The following is a 19,771-nucleotide window of genomic DNA, read 5'->3' on the forward strand; positions in this document are numbered from 1 at the left end:
GCAAATAATTTTGAGTTGATGCAGCATTATGCAAAACACTGCATCAACTTGAAATTATTTGAATTTCATTTACCATGCCTAGTGGTGAGTATTGGCAAATGTTCATGAATATATTAGAATAAGTAAGGAGGCACATATAGTTAAGAAACCAACTGTTAGATTTTCCATAACTGGAAACAGAACAAGGTGTACATTACAGAAAGAACAAGGAATGCAATATTTACTGCTGCCTGACATAAACATTTATCACCATAAGTGATAGAAAGTGTGTAATACTCCGGTGTACCACTGGCCGATTTGTAGGGCTGTTCCTTCTGGTTCATAACCATGATGAGTGGGTGGTCATGTGGCTGTGTGACATGTGCCTTCCCACCTTGTTATAACTCAGCCCATCACCCATCTGATCCAGAACTTGAGGGAACCTATCAAACCAGTTAAGGAAAGCTATAAGTTCTCCAACTTTTGAAGCATTTATTCTTCTTTGATCTAATGATGGGAATTTTAGTTCTTTCGAAAGCTTTGGCTCTTATGGCTCATCTCCCTTCAAAGAACCGGTCGGTTCTTACGGCTTTCAAGTGGCTCTTTATTTAGTATCACTGGATGCCTATATTGTACACAGATCTGGAGGAAAAGCTCCACCCTCATGTCCAGGCCAACTCTGGGCTGCGTCTCTGTGTGAAGCTATCCTTCCAGCTGCTGCTCTGCTCCGCCTCCATCCACCTCTACAAGCTACACGAGGAGTACTACATCTCCTGGCATGCCTCATCGCCCTTTATTACAGTGAAGGGTAGAGCTGAGTGGGGCGGCTGAAGCATCGGCTCTGGTAGTGACGGGCATCAGCTCCTGTTGTTTGCGTCAAAGCATCGGCTCTAAGAACCGATTATTGGATCAAAAGGTACACTGGGCCTCAAAATATAGTGATGTGTGGGCACCAGGGGTTGTAACGACAGGGGAGCTGCCCTTGAAACTGCGGGGGGGGGGGGGCAGAGCTGTGAGGGGGCCTTAACTTCTACTTCACTACCTCCGATAAAGGGTTCCATTCTTCAGATCAGGAGTTTTTGTGAGTACACTTGGTATGGGTGTGAAGGTTATGATGTCCACGCTTGTTTTATGATGACCCTTGAGGAAAGGGATGTGATCATTGGGGGGGGGGGGGGGGGCATCAATGTTTTGCTGGTGGGCCCCATGATTTGTAGAAGTTTTCAACTTTTGGAATTTAAAACTTTATTTAAAAGCTAAGACTTTAAAATGAGCACAGCTAACCCATCCACATCACAAGCAGTCAGAATTTATTTGCCATGTGCTACATGGGTCATACTGTACTAGGCTGACCAGGCGTCCTCTTTTGCCCAGACAGGTCCACTTTTTACGACCTGTCCAGGCCATCCTCCCAGGTTTTTGAAATGTCCGGGTGAAGGGAGCCGAACACAGAGCGAGCACAGCTGCAGAAGAGCCGCTTGAAGAGACAGAGAGCCAAACTCAGCTGACTCTTTGGGAGCCGAGGCCAAGACTCAGTCCAGTGTTTTCCCTAGAGCCTATCAGCTGGGCGGTAGTGTTGTCCGGATCATGAACGATTCGGATCTTTGATCCGGATCTTTTTTGTGAGTCGAATCATCCGAATCATTACAATGAACGATACGGTTCACAGTGGATGTCTGGAAGAAACAGGAACTGCAGCTTCTTCCTGAGTGTGTTTAGTGTCTGAGTCAGGAGCAGACTGGCCATATTTTTGGCACAGTTCACATTAATTAATGGGACTGAATCAGGAGAGATATGGTTCAACAAGAAGAACACATTTCCCCATTTCTCAGTCCATCCTAAACACTGGCGTGGATATGGCCCTCATGTGGAATCATTGTTTGGATATGTGGAGACAAGGGGAGCTGGTTAGTGGCTTTTGTATTTAGGAGTTAGACAGCTTGGGGAAAGAAGGTGGAGATGGAACAGTAGCGGCGGCCTGATGAGATAAAGGAAGGGATTACCAGGATGAGAAGGGCCGTTTGCGATTCTGATGGCTCTGATTTTCAATATGGAGATATGAAGAAGGTCCAGTGTTGGAAGGCATATCCCGATGCTCTGCTCCTCAAACCTGTTCACCCACTGTAATTTGTTCCTGTCATTTACAGACGCTCTCACATTCCAGATGGTGTTGAAGCAGAATATTGACTCGATGGTGGCTAAGTAGAAGCTGGTCAGTAGGTGATGGTCCAGTGGCAATCCAACCTTTCTTGAGGACTCTTTTCCACGAACTGTTGATAGGCAGTGAAATGCCTCTCAAACGCTCACAACTGCTCACTGCTGCCTGGTAACTGCTTGTTGCTGCCTGGTAACTGCTCACTGCTGCCTGATAATAACTGCTTGCTGAGCACACAGCTCAACAGTCCGTGGAAAGGAGGCCTTAGTTGTCGCAGAAAAGTCAAGAAGAGCCTTTGTTGAGCTTTTTTTTCTGGATTTTGAATGTGTCCTCTTCCCATCTCAGATCACTAGAAAAAGTAGTGCCTGGGAAGCGAACGTTTGCTGCCTAGCGACTTTGCGCCCTCTAAGGAGACCGAGTGTAGATGGGAAGGGGGGATTCCTTCTGTAGTCATTTGTTATTTCAAGAGCAAGTTGAATAGTGATACTTCCCTTGATGTCCTTCCTTAACCTCCCTGGCAGGATGATTATTTCTGGATTTTAGGGTCTTTTCTGAATGTTTAAGATTCTAAAACCAGGAAAAAAACATGTTGCCAGAAAGCTAGCAGCAGCCCCTGCACTTACTCACCTCCTTGGAATCCAGCTCTGCAATTTTCCCTCCGTCCTCTGGGTGGCGCTGTAACTCTGTAGTGAGATCACTGACGGTGATCTCACCAGAGTGATTCAGAGCCTCCGTTGAGAGGAAGTAGAATGGCTGCCTGCATCTGGATCCCCGGGGAAGTGAGTAAAAACGCCCACTGTGCTTCATTGCTCTGCATTGCGCTCCTGGCGGCTTGGGGTTACCGCCACGGAAGTTAACAAGGTAAGTATCTTTAGTCAATACTTTGAATACAATGGGTATCATTCATAAAAGTGTTGTCGGTAATGAGAATCAGTGCGGGAAAACACCGCTGTCGGTATTTTAGACTTCTGGGTGTTCATTCATAAAAATGTTTCCTGTTGCGATATAAGTGCAGAGATTTTCCAAAAAAGGCTGTCGGTAGGCTTGCAGAAACAGAGAAGCTGCCTGAGTCCCTCCGTGCGCTGCTCTCTCTACTGCTGCTTGGGATGACTGTCCTATTCACTTACATGTATTCCGCATGCTTATCGTTACTGCCAAGGGAGCGGTAATCCCCGTCCGCATACCGCTTGCTCTAATGTTTATGAATGGACATTTTGTTACTTTTTCTAGATAAATCTAAATAATCACCGCACAAGGCGGAAATGTATCGCTCTGCACGGGAATGTCAGCTTTTCATGCGGAAAGAGCCTTTATGAATGGAGATTTTGCCAAGTGATCAGTAAAGTCAGCTGTATGCGGAAATGCTTTATGAATGATACCCATTGAAATTGCTGGCAGATTGACCTGGCACACTTTTACAAGCTATCAGGTACAACAAAGAGATGATTTGCATATTCAGCAGTGATGCATTGTGGGACACCTCAAAGCTCACACCAACCTGAATAGTCACAAATACCATCTGTTTTAAGAAGACAAACTTCTGTTTTGCATAGCATTTTAGTAAGAAGGATTTTTGATCTCTTTCAACCCCTTACACACTCATGGGTGTTCTGTTTCACTGTGTGTCTGTAACATTTTTACGAGCTAAGCCAAATGTACCAGCATTGCATAAATATTTCTGCGTTCATCAGCACCATTGGTAAATTTTGCACACTCGACAGATGTCTGTCTGATCAATTGGCAGAAGTATAGCCAGCATAAGATAAACACATTTATCTTCTAAAAAAAATTCACTGTTGCATTGTTCAAGCAGTTGAGCACAAGTACTGCAGAAACAAGCTTGACCACTAGATGGCAGCAAATTTCAAAGGAAAGGTCCAATCTAACATGAAACCAGTGTGCACATTTCAGGAACCCACATCATACAAGTTATTATTTAGTTTTTTTTTATATTGTGCTGATATTTTCCACAGCACTGTACAGAGTACATATTCTTGTCACTTAAAGGACAACTGTAACCAGAAGGCACAGACTAACCAGCAAGCTCATGGTGACCCAGAACTCATTGGAGTGTGCAAGGGACTACAATGGTCCTAAAAGCCCCCTTACTAAGATGTTAAGAAAAACAAAATTTGCTTTCCTAAAACAGAAAGAATGTGCGATAATTCAGGTTGGAGTGAGCTTGAGATGTCTCCCAGAGCAACACTGCTGAATATATGCAAATTAACCATTGTACCCTTAGAAGCTAAACACACCTCCAGAACCACTGGAATGCAATGATGTGTCAGCTTGTTAATTTGTACAGAGCCATAATAATCCAACATGCATACAGACTGTTTCGGATTGTTTAATCCTCATCAGTGCATGGCATGGATTAATTTGGCTCTAACCAGAAGGATATGGAGGCTGCCATATTTATTTCCTTTAAAGGGAACCAGAGACGAAGCACCCTTGTGTATTTTACCATGTATATCAGTAAGAACATTAGAGAAAACACTTACCATGCTCTCTGTTTCACCCTCACTGCTAAAAGTGTCTGTTATCAGCAGTCACAAGAATCCCAGACTGAGCAATTAAATCTGGCTTTGCTGGGAATGATTATTGCTGAGTCATTATAGCAAAGCCACAAGGGGGCAGGCTTGGGCTTCAAATAACACCACAGAAGACAGACTTAGCTATAATCTTTCTGTAGCAAAGCTAGACGGAGCAGCCTGACTTCTCAGTCGGGGATTCTTATCAGACGTGATAAGTCAGATTACACAGAGAACAATGAAACAAAGGGCAGATTAGGTGTTTACTGTCATGTTCCCACTGATTTATAAGGTAAAATACAAGAGGGTGCTTCATCTCTGGTTCTCTTTAAAATTATACCAGTTGCCTGACAGCCCTGCTGGTCTTTTTGACTGCAGTAGTGTCTGAATCACACCAGAAACAAGCATGCAGCTAATCTTGTTATATATGACAGTATTTTTAGAAACACCTGATATGCTTCAGGATCTATAGCTAAATGTATAAGAGGCTCAGATGATCAGCAGAATAGCCAGGCAACAGGTATTGTTTAACCACTTAAGCCCGAAGGGTTGAAATTTTTTTACATCCGAGCAACTTTCACCCCCCATTCATTTGCCAATAACTTTATCACTACTCATCACAATGAATTGATCTATATCTTGTTTTTTTCGCCACCAATTAGGCTTTCTGTGGGTGGTATATTTTGCTAAGAGCCACTTTACTGTAAATGCATTTTAACAGGAAGAATAAGAAAAAAATGGAAAAAATTCATTATTTCTCAGTTTTCAGCAATTATAGTTTTAAAATAATACATGCCTCCATAATTAAAACTCACGTATTGTATTTGCCCATATGCCCCGGGTATTTCACCGTTAAAATTATGTCCCTATCACAATGTATGGCGACAATATTTTATTTGGAAATAAAGGTGCATTTTTTCCGTTTTGCGTCCATCACTGTTTAGAAGCCCATAATTTATTAAATCATATTGATATACTCCTTTGACATGAATATTTAAAAAGTTCAGACCCTTAGGTAACTATTTATGTTTTTTTTTTTTTTTTTATTATTGTAATTTTTTTTTTTAAATGTAAACTTGTATGTGGGTATTTTTTGGTGTGGGAGGTAAACAGGGTTTTTTTTTAATATATTTATATGTTTATTTGTAATTTTTTTTCTTTTTAGGTGCAATTTGCTATTTGGCCACAAGATGGCCAGAATCAAAAAGTCCTGGGAGCGATCGATCTCGCTCCCAGGCAGAAGAAAGGAGCCCAGAGCTCAGAAAAGCCGCAGCGTCTGAAGAGACGCTGTCGGCTTTTCTCCGGGGGGGGTCCGATCAGCGAAAGGGATTTATAATCCCTTTCACTGATCGGTGGGCTAACGGGCAGCAGCGGGGGCGCGCACGGGGGGGCCCGCGGGAGCGCGCGCGACCCGCGGGAGTGCGCGCAGCCCAACTGGACGAGAAATCTCGTCCAGTTGGGCTTAAGTGGTTAAGGGCTCTTTCACACCAAGACGTTGCGTTTTAGGGGACGTTAAGGTCGCATAACGTGCCCCTAATGCAACACATGGTGGTGCTAAAGTTGGACGCTACATAGAGACGCGTTATGCGTCTCTTGGTGAGCCGTTTTCGTTTGATACTGGTAGAACGAAAACCGCGCATGCGTCAAAAGACTGTGGAGTCCACGTGATCGGAACACTCCACATCACGTGGTCCTGCCAGCCAATTGTCGCACAAAGTGGCCGCTCCAGGAAGTAAACACGAGACGTCACACAGTGCAGTGAATATTAATTAGCCACGTGGCTAGGCACAATAGCGGACTCTCCCCTCCTCCTCCAACATTACTGAGCATGTGCAAACAGTCTAACGCAGCTAAAACTGCGCATAAAGCACAGCATGCTGCCCTTTCATTGAACGTGCAGCGTTACACTGTAAAGCAACGTGGGCACTGTGAACAGCCCATTGATTTTTCATTACTGTGAGTTGGGCTGCGTTACAGGCTGCTCTAACGTGCGCCTGTAACGTCCCACTGTGAAAGCAGCCTAAAAGGAAATAAATATGTTAGCCTCCATATCCCTCTCATTACAGCTGTCCTTTAACTGCTCCCAATCTATTCCCTACCATAGACTAGAGTTGGGCCGAACCTCCGATTTTCGGTTCGCGAACCGGGTTCGCGAACTTTCGCGAAAGGTTCGGTTCGCGTTAAAGTTCGCGAACCGCAATAGACTTCAATGGGGATGCGAACTTTGAAAAAAAAAATTAATTATGCTGGCCACAAAAGTGATGGAAAAGATGTTTCAAGGGGTCTAACACCTGGAGGGGGGGATGGCGGAGTGGGATACATGCCAAAAGTCCCCGGGAAAAATCTGGATTTGACGCAAAGCAGCGTTTTAAGGGCAGAAATCACATTGAATGTTAAATGACAGGCCTAAAGTGCTTTCAAACATCTTGCATGTGTATACATCAATCAGGTAGTGTAATTAAGGTACTGCTTCACACTGACGCACCAAACTCATCGTGTAACGCACCGCAAACAGCTGTTTGTGTAGTGACGGCCGTGCTGGACTGGTGCGCACCATGGCGAGAGTGCAGGTTTTGGTGGCTTTACAGCCCATATGGTCAGTCACCTGGCTGATGTAGCTGAATGACAGAACAGTGACTGTCCAGCTGATCAAATTTGGTCTGACCACAATGAGGCAACGACCTTATTATCGTGGGTGTGCCCCCCGAGACACTCATCTAGGCGCCGGTCATTGCTCCATTGTGATACGCAAGCCCCTTCACCACGGCAAGGTAATGATCACGAAGGGGAATGGGCGCATGTTCATGCCTTTTTTTTTGTTGTTGCAGCTGCCCGCAGTGCAGCCAGAAAAATTAGGCAGTCATGTACACGCACCCGAAAAATTATTACAGCGGCCGCTGCTAGCAGCGGCCTAAAAAATTCAGCAATCCGCCTGGAGTCCCGGACCCTGTTGGTGGTGGCGGAGAAGGTAGTGAAGCGGCCTGCAGGCAGACATGCTGTGTGGAGGGACTGGGAGCGACTTAGTCTTCTTGGGGCAGGCCAGGCAGCCAGTCACACGGCGTGCAGGCAGAGATGCTGTATGTGCGGGGACTGACTTAGTCTTGGGGCGGGCAGCAGCCCTCCGGGATCCATGCCTCATTCATTTTTATAAAGGTGAGGTACTTAACACTTTTGTGACTTAGGCGACTTCTCTTCTCTGTGACAATGCCTCCAGCTGCGCTGAAGGTCCTTTCTGAGAGGACGCTTGCGGCAGGGCAGGAGAGAAGTTGGATGGCAAATTGGGACAGCTCTGGCCACAGGTCAAGCCTGCGCACCCAGTAGTTCAAGGGTTCCTCATCGCTGTTCACAGCAGTGTCTACATCCACACTTAAGGCCAGGTAGTCGGCTACCTGCCGTTCCAGGCGTTGGTGGAGGGTGGATCCGGAAGGGCTACGGCGAGGCGTTGGACTAAAGAACGTCCGCATGTCCGACATCACCATGAGATCGCTGGAGCGTCCTGTCTTTGACTGCGTGGACACGGGAGGAGGATTAGTGGCAGTGGTACCTTGCTGGCGTTGTGCCGTCACATCACCCTTAAAGGCATTGTAAAGCATAGTTGACAGCTGGTTCTGCATGTGCTGCATCCTTTCCACCTTCCGGTGAGTTGGTAACAGGTCCGCCACTTTGTGCCTGTACCGAGGGTCTAGTAGTGTGGCCACCCAGTACAGCTCATTCCCCTTGAGGTTTTTTATACGGGGGTCCCTCAACAGGCAGGACAGCATAAAAGACGACATCTGCACAAAGTCGGATCCAGTACCCTCCATCTCCTCTTGCTCTTCCTCAGTGACGTCAGGTAAGTCAACCTCCTCCCCCCAGCCGCGAACAATACCACGGGAAGGTTGCGCAGCACAAGCCCCCTGCGACGCCTGCTGCGGTTGTTCTCCTGCCGCTGTCCCCTCCTCCTCCTCCTCCTCCCCCAAAGAAACACCTTGCTCATCATCCTCTGAGTCTGACTCATCTTCTGCACATGACCTCTCTTCTTCCTCCTCCTCCCCCCTCTGTGCTGCCGCAGGTGTTGAGGAAACAGCTGGGTCTGATGAAAATTGGTCCCATGCCTGTTCCTGCCGTAACGGTTCCTGGTCACGCTCATTCGCAGCTTCATCCGCCACTCTACGCACAGCACGCTCCAAGAAGTACGCGTAGGGAATTAAGTCGCTGATGGTGCCCTCACTGCGGCTCACCAGGTTGGTCACCTCCTCAAACGGCCGCATGAGCCTGCATGCATTTTTCATCATTGTCCAGTTGTCGGGCCAGAACATCCCCATCTTCCCAGACTGTTTCGTTCTACTCCAGTTGTAGAGGTACTGGGTGACGGCTTTCTTCTGTTCTAGCAGGCGGGAGAACATGAGGAGGGTCGAGTTCCAGCGAGTGGGGCTATCGCAAATGAGGCGTCTCACCGGCATGTTGTTTTTACGCTGAATTTCTGCAAATCGTGCCATGGCTGTGTAAGAGCGCCTCAAATGCCCACAGAACTTCCTGGCCTGCTTCAGGACATCCGCTAAGCCAGGGTACTTTGCCACAAATCTTTGAACCACCAGATTCATGACATGTGCCATGCAGGGTATGTGTGTCAGCTTCCCCATATGCAAAGCGGCAAGCAGATTGCTGCCGTTGTCGCACACCACGTTGCCTATCTCCAGGTGGTGCGGGGTCAGCCACTCATCCACCTGTTTCTTAAGAGCAGCCAGGAGAGCTGCTCCAGTGTGACTCTCCGCTTTGAGACAAGCCATGTCTAAGATGGCGTGACACCGTCGTACCTGGCATGCAGCATAGGCCCTGCGGAGCTGGGGCTGTGTAGCTGGAGAGGAGAACTGCCACTCAGCCAAGGAGGAGGAGGAGGACAGCGAAGAGCATGTAGCAGGAGGAGAGGAGGTGGCAGGAGGCCTGCCTGCAAGCCGTGGAGGTGTCACAATTTGGTCCGCCGCTTTCTGCTTGCCATCGTTCACCACCAGGTTCACCCAATGGGCTGTGTAGGTAATGTAGCGGCCCTGCCCGTGCTTGGCAGACCAGGCATCCGTGGTCAGGTGTACCCTTGACCCAACGCTCTTCGCAAGAGATGACACCACTTGCCTCTCAACTTCACGGTGCAGTTGGGGTATGGCCTTTCTGGAAAAATAAGTGCGGCCTGGCATCTTCCACTGCGGTGTTCCGATGGCCACAAATTTACGGAAGGCCTCAGAGTCCACCAGCCGGTATGGTAACAGCTGGCGAGCTAACAGTTCCGCCACGCCAGCTGTCAGACGCCGGGCAAGGGGGTGACTGGCCAAAAGTGGCTTCTTCCGCTCAAACATTTCCTTCACGGACACCTGACTGCTGCTGTGGGCAGAGGAGCAGGAACCGCTCAAGGGCAGAGGCGGAGTGGAGGAGGGTGCCTGTGAAGGTGCAAGGGAGAGAGCGGCATAAGCAGATGATGCACCTGAAGGAGGAAGAGGAGAAGGAGGGTGACTTTGCTTTTGTGTGCTGCTGCTGCTTTTGCTCAGGTGGCCATCCCATTGCTGTTTGTGCCTTTTCTGCAGGTGCCTTCGTAAGGCACTTGTCCCTACGTGAGTGTTGGCCTTTCCACGGCTCAATTTTTGTTGGCAGAGCGAACAGATGGCTTTGGTCCGATCTGAGGCACACACATTAAAAAATTTCCACACCGCTGAGCCACCCTGGGATGTGGGCACCTCAGCAGCTGATGCTGAAGGGCAAGTTGGCTGGCTGTACATAGGTGGCGAATCTGGCGATACATGGTGCCGGACTCTGCCACCAGCTGTTTCTGACGAAGAGCTGCCCCAGCTTCTTTCAGCAACTTCTATCCTCCTACTACTCTCTGACTCCCCCTCTGAACTGTCCCCCTCTTCATCTCCTCTATTGGGAACATACAGAGGATCCCTATCATCGTCATCATCGTAATCATCCTGCCCAGCTTCGCTTGCCTCAGAAAAATCCAAATGTGTAGGTCCTTCATCCTCCTTACACGTTACATCCATAGTGTTGTCGCGTAACGCAGACATATGAGCTGGTGAAAATTCATCTGGCTGTAACAATGGCTGTGCATCAGTGATTTCACCACCACTAAATAATTCTTGCGAAGTGTCAAATGCAGCGGAAGTGGTGCTAGTAGTAGCGCTGGTGGCTGAGCAAGATGAGGTGTTCTGTGTCGCTAAATACTCAACCACGTCCTGACAATCTTGGGAGGTGATGGGACGTGCCTTCTTCCGAGCACTGTACTGTGGGCCAGGTCCACACGAAATTACATTTACACGACCTCGCGCAGACCTGCCGGGTGGCCTTCCTCTGCCTCTGCCACTACCTCTTCCTCTTCCTCTACCTGTTTTGTCCATATCGGGTATGCACGGAGTGGTATATCACACTGCGTGCACTCACGTAGGTAGGTGGGTTCACTTAACTGCACAGGTATGCGCACTGATGCGGTGGGTTCACTGAACAGTACAGGTATACAGTGGCGGGTTCACTGAACACAACAGGTATGCAGTGGCGTGTTCACTAAACAGGTATACAGTGGCAGGTCCACTGAACAGAACAGGTATACAGTGGCAGGTCCACTGAACAGAACAGGTATACAGTGGCGGGTCCACTGAACAGAACAGGTATACAGTGGCGGGTTCACAGAACAGGTATGCAGTGGCAGGTTCACTGAACACAACAGGTATGCAGTGGCGTGTTCACTAAACAGGTATACAGTGGCAGGTCCACTGAACAGAACAGGTATACAGTGGCGGGTTCACAGAACAGGTATACAGTGGCGGGTCCACTGAACAGAACAGGTATACAGTGGCGGGTTCACAGAACAGGTATACAGTGGCGGGTCCACTGAACAGAACAGGTATACAGTGGCGGGTTCACAGAACAGGTATACAGTGGCGGGTCCACTGAACAGAACAGGTATACAGTGGCGGGTTCACAGAACAGGTATACAGTGGCGGGTCCACTGAACAGAACAGGTATACAGTGGCGGGTTCACAGAACAGGTATACAGTGGCAGGATCACTGAACAGGTATGCAGTGGCAGGATCACAGTACAGGTATGCAGTGGGCTGAGGGCTCACTGAACAGAACAGGTATGCTGTGGCAGGATCACTGAACAGCTATGCAGTGGCAGGATCACAGTACAGGTATGCAGTGGGCTGAGGGCTCACTGAACAGAACAGGTATGCTGTGGCAGGATCACTGAACAGGTATGCAGTGGCAGTATCACAGTACAGGTATGCAGTGGGCTGAGGGCTCACTGAACAGAACAGGTATGCTGTGGCAGGATCACTGAACAGGTATGCAGTGGCAGGATCACAGTACAGGTATGCAGTGGGCTGAGGGCTCACTGAACAGAACAGGTATGCTGTGGCAGGATCACTGAACAGGTATGCAGTGGCAGGATCACAGTACAGGTATGCAGTGGGCTGGGGGCTCACTGAACAGAACAGGTATGCTGTGGCAGGATCACTGAACAGCTATGCAGTGGCAGGATCACAGTACAGGTATGCAGTGGGCTGAGGGCTCACTGAACAGAACAGGTATGCTGTGGCAGGATCACTGAACAGCTATGCAGTGGCAGGATCACAGTACAGGTATGCAGTGGGCTGAGGGCTCACTGAACAGAACAGGTATGCTGTGGCAGGATCACTGAACAGGTATGCAGTGGCAGGATCACAGTACAGGTATGCAGTGGGCTGGGGGCTCACTGAACAGAACAGGTATGCTGTGGCAGGATCACTGAACAGCTATGCAGTGGCAGGATCACAGTACAGGTATGCAGTGGGCTGAGGGCTCACTGAACAGAACAGGTATGCTGTGGCAGGATCACTGAACAGGTATGCAGTGGCAGGATCACAGTACAGGTATGCAGTGGGCTGAGGGCTCACTGAACAGAACAGGTATGCTGTGGCAGGATCACTGAACAGCTATGCAGTGGCAGGATCACAGTACAGGTATGCAGTGGGCTGAGGGCTCACTGAACAGAACAGGTATGCTGTGGCAGGATCACTGAACAGGTATGCAGTGGCAGTATCACAGTACAGGTATGCAGTGGGCTGAGGGCTCACTGAACAGAACAGGTATGCTGTGGCAGGATCACTGAACAGGTATGCAGTGGCAGGATCACAGTACAGGTATGCAGTGGGCTGAGGGCTCACTGAACAGAACAGGTATGCTGTGGCAGGATCACTGAACAGCTATGCAGTGGCAGGATCACAGTACAGGTATGCAGTGGGCTGAGGGCTCACTGAACAGAACAGGTATGCTGTGGCAGGATCACTGAACAGGTATGCAGTGGCAGGATCACAGTACAGGTATGCAGTGGGCTGAGGGCTCACTGAACAGAACAGGTATGCTGTGGCAGGATCACTGAACAGGTATGCAGTGGCAGGATCACAGTACAGGTATGCAGTGGGCTGGGGGCTCACTGAACAGAACAGGTATGCTGTGGCAGGATCACTGAACAGCTATGCAGTGGCAGGATCACAGTACAGGTATGCAGTGGGCTGAGGGCTCACTGAACAGAACAGGTATGCTGTGGCAGGATCACTGAACAGGTATGCAGTGGCAGGATCACAGTACAGGTATGCAGTGGGCTGAGGGCTCACTGAACAGAACAGGTATGCTGTGGCAGGATCACTGAACAGCTATGCAGTGGCAGGATCACAGTACAGGTATGCAGTGGGCTGAGGGCTCACTGAACAGAACAGGTATGCTGTGGCAGGATCACTGAACAGCTATGCAGTGGCAGGATCACAGTACAGGTATGCAGTGGGCTGAGGGCTCACTGAACAGAACAGGTATGCAGCCAGGAAGAAGTTAAGCCTAACTAATCTTTCCCTGAGAGACAGTCTGCAGCAGCTCGCCCTACTCTGACTAATGCAGGCACACGAGTGGCCGTAATGGCCGCCGCTGCCTGCCTTATATAAGGGGGGGTGGGGCTCCAGGGGCTAGTGTAGCCTAATTGGCTACACTGGGCCTGCTGACTGTGATGTAGAGGGTCAAAGTTGACCCTCAGGTGCATTATGGGGCGAACCGAACTTCTTCCGCAAAAGGTTCGCGTGCGGTACCCGCACGCGAACCACCTAAGTTCGCGCGAACCCCGTTCGCCGGCGAACCGTTCGGCCCAACTCTACCATAGACTAGGGCCAAATTTTACGTTGCGTTAGGGGGACGTTATGCGACCTTAACGCTGCATCTAACGCAACGTCTTAGTAGGAAAGAGCCCTAAAAGCATGAAAAAAATCATACCACGAGAGAGTCTGCAGCAGCCCCAGCACTTATTAGCACTTTTCCACAGACAGTTGAACTGTGTGCTCAGCAAATAGTTGCCAGGCAGCAGTGAGCAGTTACCAGGCAGCAGCAAGCAGTTGTGAGAGTTTGAGAGGCATTTCACTGCCTATCAACTGCCCGTGGAAAATAGGCCTTACTCACCTCCCTGGGCTCCAGCACTGCAGTTTTCCCTCTGTCCTCTGGGTGGTGCTGTAACCCTATAGTAAGATTGTCTGCTGTCGTCATGACGACAGGCATGATCTCACAAGGGGGAAGCAGCGCCTTGGAGGACAGGAAGAAGAATGGCGGCCGACGCCGGGATCCCCCGGGAGGTGAGTTTAAACGCCCGCTGCGTGCGTTGCTCTGCATAGAACCTCCAGGCAGCGGCTACCCCGAAAGAGGATCAGGGTTACCGCTTTGAGCTGTGGTTTTCCGCCCCGACTGTAGCTCAAGGTTACTGCCAATATGGCCACTTTGGTTGAATGTTATGGAAATCTGTTGCACTTAATATATCTGATCAATTTAAACTTACAATCAATGATCAGTAGTTTAGCAAACTAAGGCCTCTTTTCCACGAACTTTTTACAGGCAGTGAAATGCCTCTCAAACTCTCACAACTGCTTGCTGCTGCCTGGTAACTGCTCACTGCTGCCTGGCAACTGCTTGCTGAGCACACAGCTCAACAGTTCGTGGAAAAGAGGCCTAAGGCCTCTTTTCTACGGACTGTTGATAGGCACTAGGCAGTGAAATGCCTCTCAAACTTTCACAACTGCTCACTGCTGCCTGGTAACTGATTGTTGGTGCCTGGTAACTGCTTACTGCTGCCTGGTAACTCCTTGCTGAGTACACAGCTCAACAGTCCATGAAAAAGAGGCCTAGAGTGTGATGGGATGAGGGGGTGGGGGATTGGCTGGGAAGATAGCGCCATAGCATTGCATTACATCCAGCTGTACAACACTGGTGGTTCAATACATGTCTACTTAAATCAAATCAAGATTGAGAGTGCAGTGTGTAATGACGAGAATCAATCACCAGCCAATTCATTTCTAGTTAAAGAGGATCTGATTGTCTTGCTGTTTCAAGCCATTGCTGACCCATGTATGCCTAGCTAAAGAGAAAAAAGGAAAATGTATCTCTTAAAATCAACACAATGGGCTCTATTCATAAAACCTTCCTGCAAGTTTTCCGCTCAAAACAGCGGATTTTCACGTCCATTTAGCAAAGTGGGCATTCATAAAAGCTGTTCCCGCATGAAAATCTGCGATCCCCCAGCAGAGCGAGAAATTTCCGCCTTCTCCAGTGTTTTTCTAGATTTATCTAGAAAAAAGTAACAAAATCAAGTGAAAAGTAACAAAATGGCCATTCATAAAGTTTAGAGGAAGCGGTATGTGGACGGGAAATACCGCTTCCTCTGATTTTGCGGATTACATACAAGTGAATGGGACAGACCTCCCAGAGAGAGCAGCGCACGGAGGGACTCTGGCGGCTGAAGTGTTTCCGCATGCCTTCCGACAGCTTACCGCCAGCCTTCAGCGGGAGATCTCCGCACTTGCATCGCAGCTGCCAACATTTTTTTGAATGACCACCCAGAAGTCTAATATACCGCTGCGGTATTTACCCTCCAGGAGTTTTTTCGCCACAAAATTTTTATGAATAGAGCCCAATGGGCTCTATTCATAAAAGGTTACCGCAAGTTTTCCGCTCAAAACAGCGAATTTTCCCATCCATTTAGCAAAGTGGGCATTCATAAAAGCTATTCCCGCATGAAAATCTACAATCCCCCAGCAGAGCGAGAAATTTCCGCCTTCTGCAGTGTTTTTCTAGATTTATCCAGAAAAAAGTAACAAAATGGCCATTCATAAAGATTAGAGGAAGCGGTATGTGGACGGGAAATACCGCTTCCCCTGATTTTGCGGATTACATACAAGTGAATGGGACAGACCTCCCAGAGAGAGCAGTGCACGGAGGGACTCTGCCGGCTGAAGTGTTTCCGCATGCCTTCCGACAGCTTACCGCCAGCTTTCAGCGGGAGATCTCCGCTCTTACATCGCAGCTTTCAAGATTTTTATGAATTACCACCCAGAAGTCTAAAATACCGCTGCAGTATTTTCCCTCCGGGAGTTTTTTCGCCACAAATTTTTTTATGAATAGAGCCCATTGTAGTTTCACTGCACCGCCTTTCCATTCACTAGTGTTAATAGGAGTCCTTTTATGAATAAGTAGGGACCTGATTCTATCTCAATATTTATAAAGGGCTGACTTTTCTAGTTACAGGAGTGATCAATGCATAGAATGAGGCTGGGTGCACACATAACAGAGCATGAAAGGTCACGTTTTCTGTCATGCGCTGATTTTTGTGTGTGTTTTTAGTGCGTTTGCGGTTTTTCCCACATATGCATTTTTCCGTTCTCATATACAAAACGCATACGCATATTGTATGCGTTTTCAATGCGTTTTTATATTGCGTTTTATGCAAATCACTAGTAACACAACAGGAAGCGGAAATGTATCACAAAACAATAAAAAAAAATGCATACAAAACGAAATACATTTTGTTCCCATTGACTTTCATTATGTGGGTTTTTGATGCATTTTTGAATAATATGCAACAAAACCAGCGTTTTTAAAAACACACGCATACTATATGCAATAAGCGTTTTTAGTATGCGTTTTTAGTATGCGTTTTTTTATGCGGCCCATAGACTTCCATTACCGGCAAAAACACAGTGTTTTCTGCAACGGAAGCTTGCAAACATGGAAGTGACCCCAAGGTCATTCCTCAGGGACTGTTCAAGCGAACAGTTCGGCTCAACATGAGGAGCTGAAATTTAACATATGCGTAATTTTGCATCAAAATTTCCAGTTGCGATGCAAAATCGTAATTCGTAATTTTCTGCAAACTTGTAAATCATTTAATGGTATTTCATAATGACGGTTCGCGTTAACTCATAATTTTGTATGTAATTTCATGTTTACTCAAAATTTTCCATAATTTTTCGTAATTATGCAAAAATTAATCGTAGTCAATCATAATTACGTGAAAGGTTGTAATTACACACAATTTTTGCGTAATTACAAATGAGCTAAAATATGAAAATAATCCCAATTACAAAAAATATTGTGGTTATAAAAATTATGCATATACTTGTAACTACACAAAATTTTATTTATGTTTTCAAAATTACGATTTTGCTTTTATCATCTTAATTACAACAATTACGTGAAATTACAAAATTTACCATTACAATCATCACTAGCAATGGGGTGTTTGGCGAAAGCACCCTTGTTTTTCTCTCTGGCCCAATGAAGCCAATAGCATTCCTCACGTTCAAACTAGTGACCGTTATTTAGCGGCATCAGCCATTAGTGCTACTGAATGCAAATTAGCATAATAATGCAAATTTCATGCAAGTTGTTTTTATCATTACTAGAGTTCCTGCTTGGTGTGAGTGTCTGAGTGCAGAGGGTTAATTATTGCTTGTATGTAAATTGGCTACTCCCCTCAGCACCTCCTTTTCCAGTTAAATTCTGGGACATCCATAGGGTGATCACCGCTTCCTTCGCTTGGGTAAAGATGGAAATAGGGATCAGTGCTCAGGGAGATACTGGTCACCACTTGACTGGGCTGGCAAGGTACACCTTTTATGTGTGAACACACCCTTAGGCCCAGTGCACACCGAGCGGTTTTAGCAGTGATCCGCCAACCGCATCTGCCTGTGAAGCCGCTTGGCTAATGTTTCTCTATGGGATGGTGCACACCAGCGGTTTGAGGTTTTTAGCAAACCGCAAACGTGGCTCCTGCTGCACGTTTGCGGTTTGCAGAAGCGTTTCTGCCTCAATGTAACGTATAGGAAAATCACAAACTGCTCTGGAAAACGCTACATCAGAGCGGTTTTCCAGGCGTTTTTGTTACAGAAGCTGTTCAGTAACAGCTTTTACTGTAACAATATTATTAATCTGCTACACAAAACGCTCCCAAAAACGCTAGGCATGTTTAGAAAACGTCTCTAAACATGCCTAGAATCGCTCTGAAATCTGCTCCAAAAACCGCTAGCATTTTGAGGATCTGCTAGCGGTTTTGGTGTGCACTGGGCCTGAGGCCTTTTTTCCACGGACTGTTGATAGGCAGTGAAATGCCTCTCAAACGCTCACAACTGCTCACTGCTGCCTGGTAATAACTGCTTGCTGAGCACACAGTTCAACAGTCTGTGGAAAAGAGGCCTCAGAAATGCAAACAAAACTTATGCCAACTGTCAAAAACTGACAGAACAGGACACCTTTTCATGTATGAACCAAGCATAAGTGCTGGAACCCACTATAGCGATTTTGTGAGTGTTTAGGGAGCGATTCAAAGCGATAGCGATTTCCCTAAATGCTCAGCTCTGTTAATGGATGGGCCAAATTCCACTGGAATGATTGCGATAACCAAAGTTTAGCATCTTTAGGGTTTAGTGTTAGCGTTTCTGCAAGGTAAAGTATATATAAACGCTGGCGTAATCGCTCTTCAAAACCTACACAGAGCGATTTTGCTAGCGTTTTGAAATTACTGCACACTGTAAAAAAATTAAAATGAATTGAAAGGACCAATCAGAATTAAAACCGCTAATCGCTACACAACCGCTGGCAAAACGCTTACACTTTTTAAAAATCGCTACCAAAATCGCCAGAAAAAGCTCATGAAATCGCTTACAAAACGCTCATACAAAAACGCTAGCGATTGCGATTAGCAATAGCGATTTGTAGTGGGTTCCAGGCCTCATGACCCTTTCACATTGGAGGTTGAACTGTGCGCTCAGCAAGCAGTTACCAGGCAGCAGCAAGCAGTTACCAAGCAGCAGTGAGCAGTTACCAGGCAGCAGCAAGCAGTTGTGAGAGGTTGACAGGCTTTTCACTGCCCGTGTGAAGGGGCCCTAATGCTGGGAATACACGGTATGTTTTCGCTGCTCAATTCCGCATGGGGGACAAAGGAAAGAGATAAGGAAAACGAGCAGAAGATAAAAGAATCGAGCGGGCAGCAGAATCGAGCCACGAAAACGTACCGTGTAGTCACAGCATTAGGCCTCTTTTCCATGGACTGTTGAACTGTTTGCTCAGCAAGCAGTTGCTAGGCTGCAGAGAGCAGTTGCCAGGCACCAGTGAGCAGTTACCAGGCATCAGCAAGCAGCTGTGAGAGTTTGAGAGGCATTTCACTACCTATCAACAGTCCATGGAAAAGAGGCCTAGGTCATTCTCCGCAGCATAAATGTGTAGGACCTTGTATAATGTACTCTACACACTGCACATCTGTCTCTCGCTGCCAGGAAAGTAGCAGCTGAAGCTCAGAGCAGAAGAAAGTTCTGGAGTCCTGCTGATATTCTGAAGGTGAGACGTCTGCTAAGTGGTCCATCAATTAATGGATAACAATAAAGTCAGATCATACACCTCAAAACGGTGCTAAAGCCTTTTTCTACATTAATTTAGTGGTGTGGTGTCTGAGAGCCTGCTGCTAATATTCATACTAATGAGGAAGGCAGCTGACTGATTATGACATGGAAACAATAACTAGCAGACAATGATAGGGTGTTGCCAAATGTCTGGCAAGTCTTAATATGTGCATATAGGACAACTGTGGCAGCAAGTAGCAGACTTTTGAGGTAAACTTGTAAAGATGTGCCTTCCCGGTTTGGAATGATCGCACAGATATACAGTAGCTGCAGTGCGAGTTTTGTTACGTAATGCTGTTACGGTTCACATTAGCTTTTGCCTGCGGATCCGGCCGTACGGTTTTGTTGTCCGTTCTGCTGAATGGACAAAAAATGCTACAGGCCCGAATTTTATGGAC

At 47.3% G+C, this 19,771-nt stretch overlaps 1 non-coding gene across 1 annotated transcript; it reads left to right on the plus strand.

Annotated features, from left to right (window-relative positions):
• The first annotated feature begins 308 nt into the window (after nt 1-308).
• Nucleotides 309-406, plus strand: LOC137564880 (small nucleolar RNA U13). Its single transcript, XR_011030942.1, has one exon. It is a non-coding gene; the product is annotated as a small nucleolar RNA U13 (small nucleolar RNA).
• Nucleotides 407-19,771: the final 19,365 nt, after the last annotated feature.

The sequence above is a fragment of the Hyperolius riggenbachi genome, chromosome 3, assembly GCF_040937935.1.
Source record: "Hyperolius riggenbachi isolate aHypRig1 chromosome 3, aHypRig1.pri, whole genome shotgun sequence".
NCBI classification, from domain to species: Eukaryota; Metazoa; Chordata; class Amphibia; order Anura; family Hyperoliidae; genus Hyperolius; species Hyperolius riggenbachi.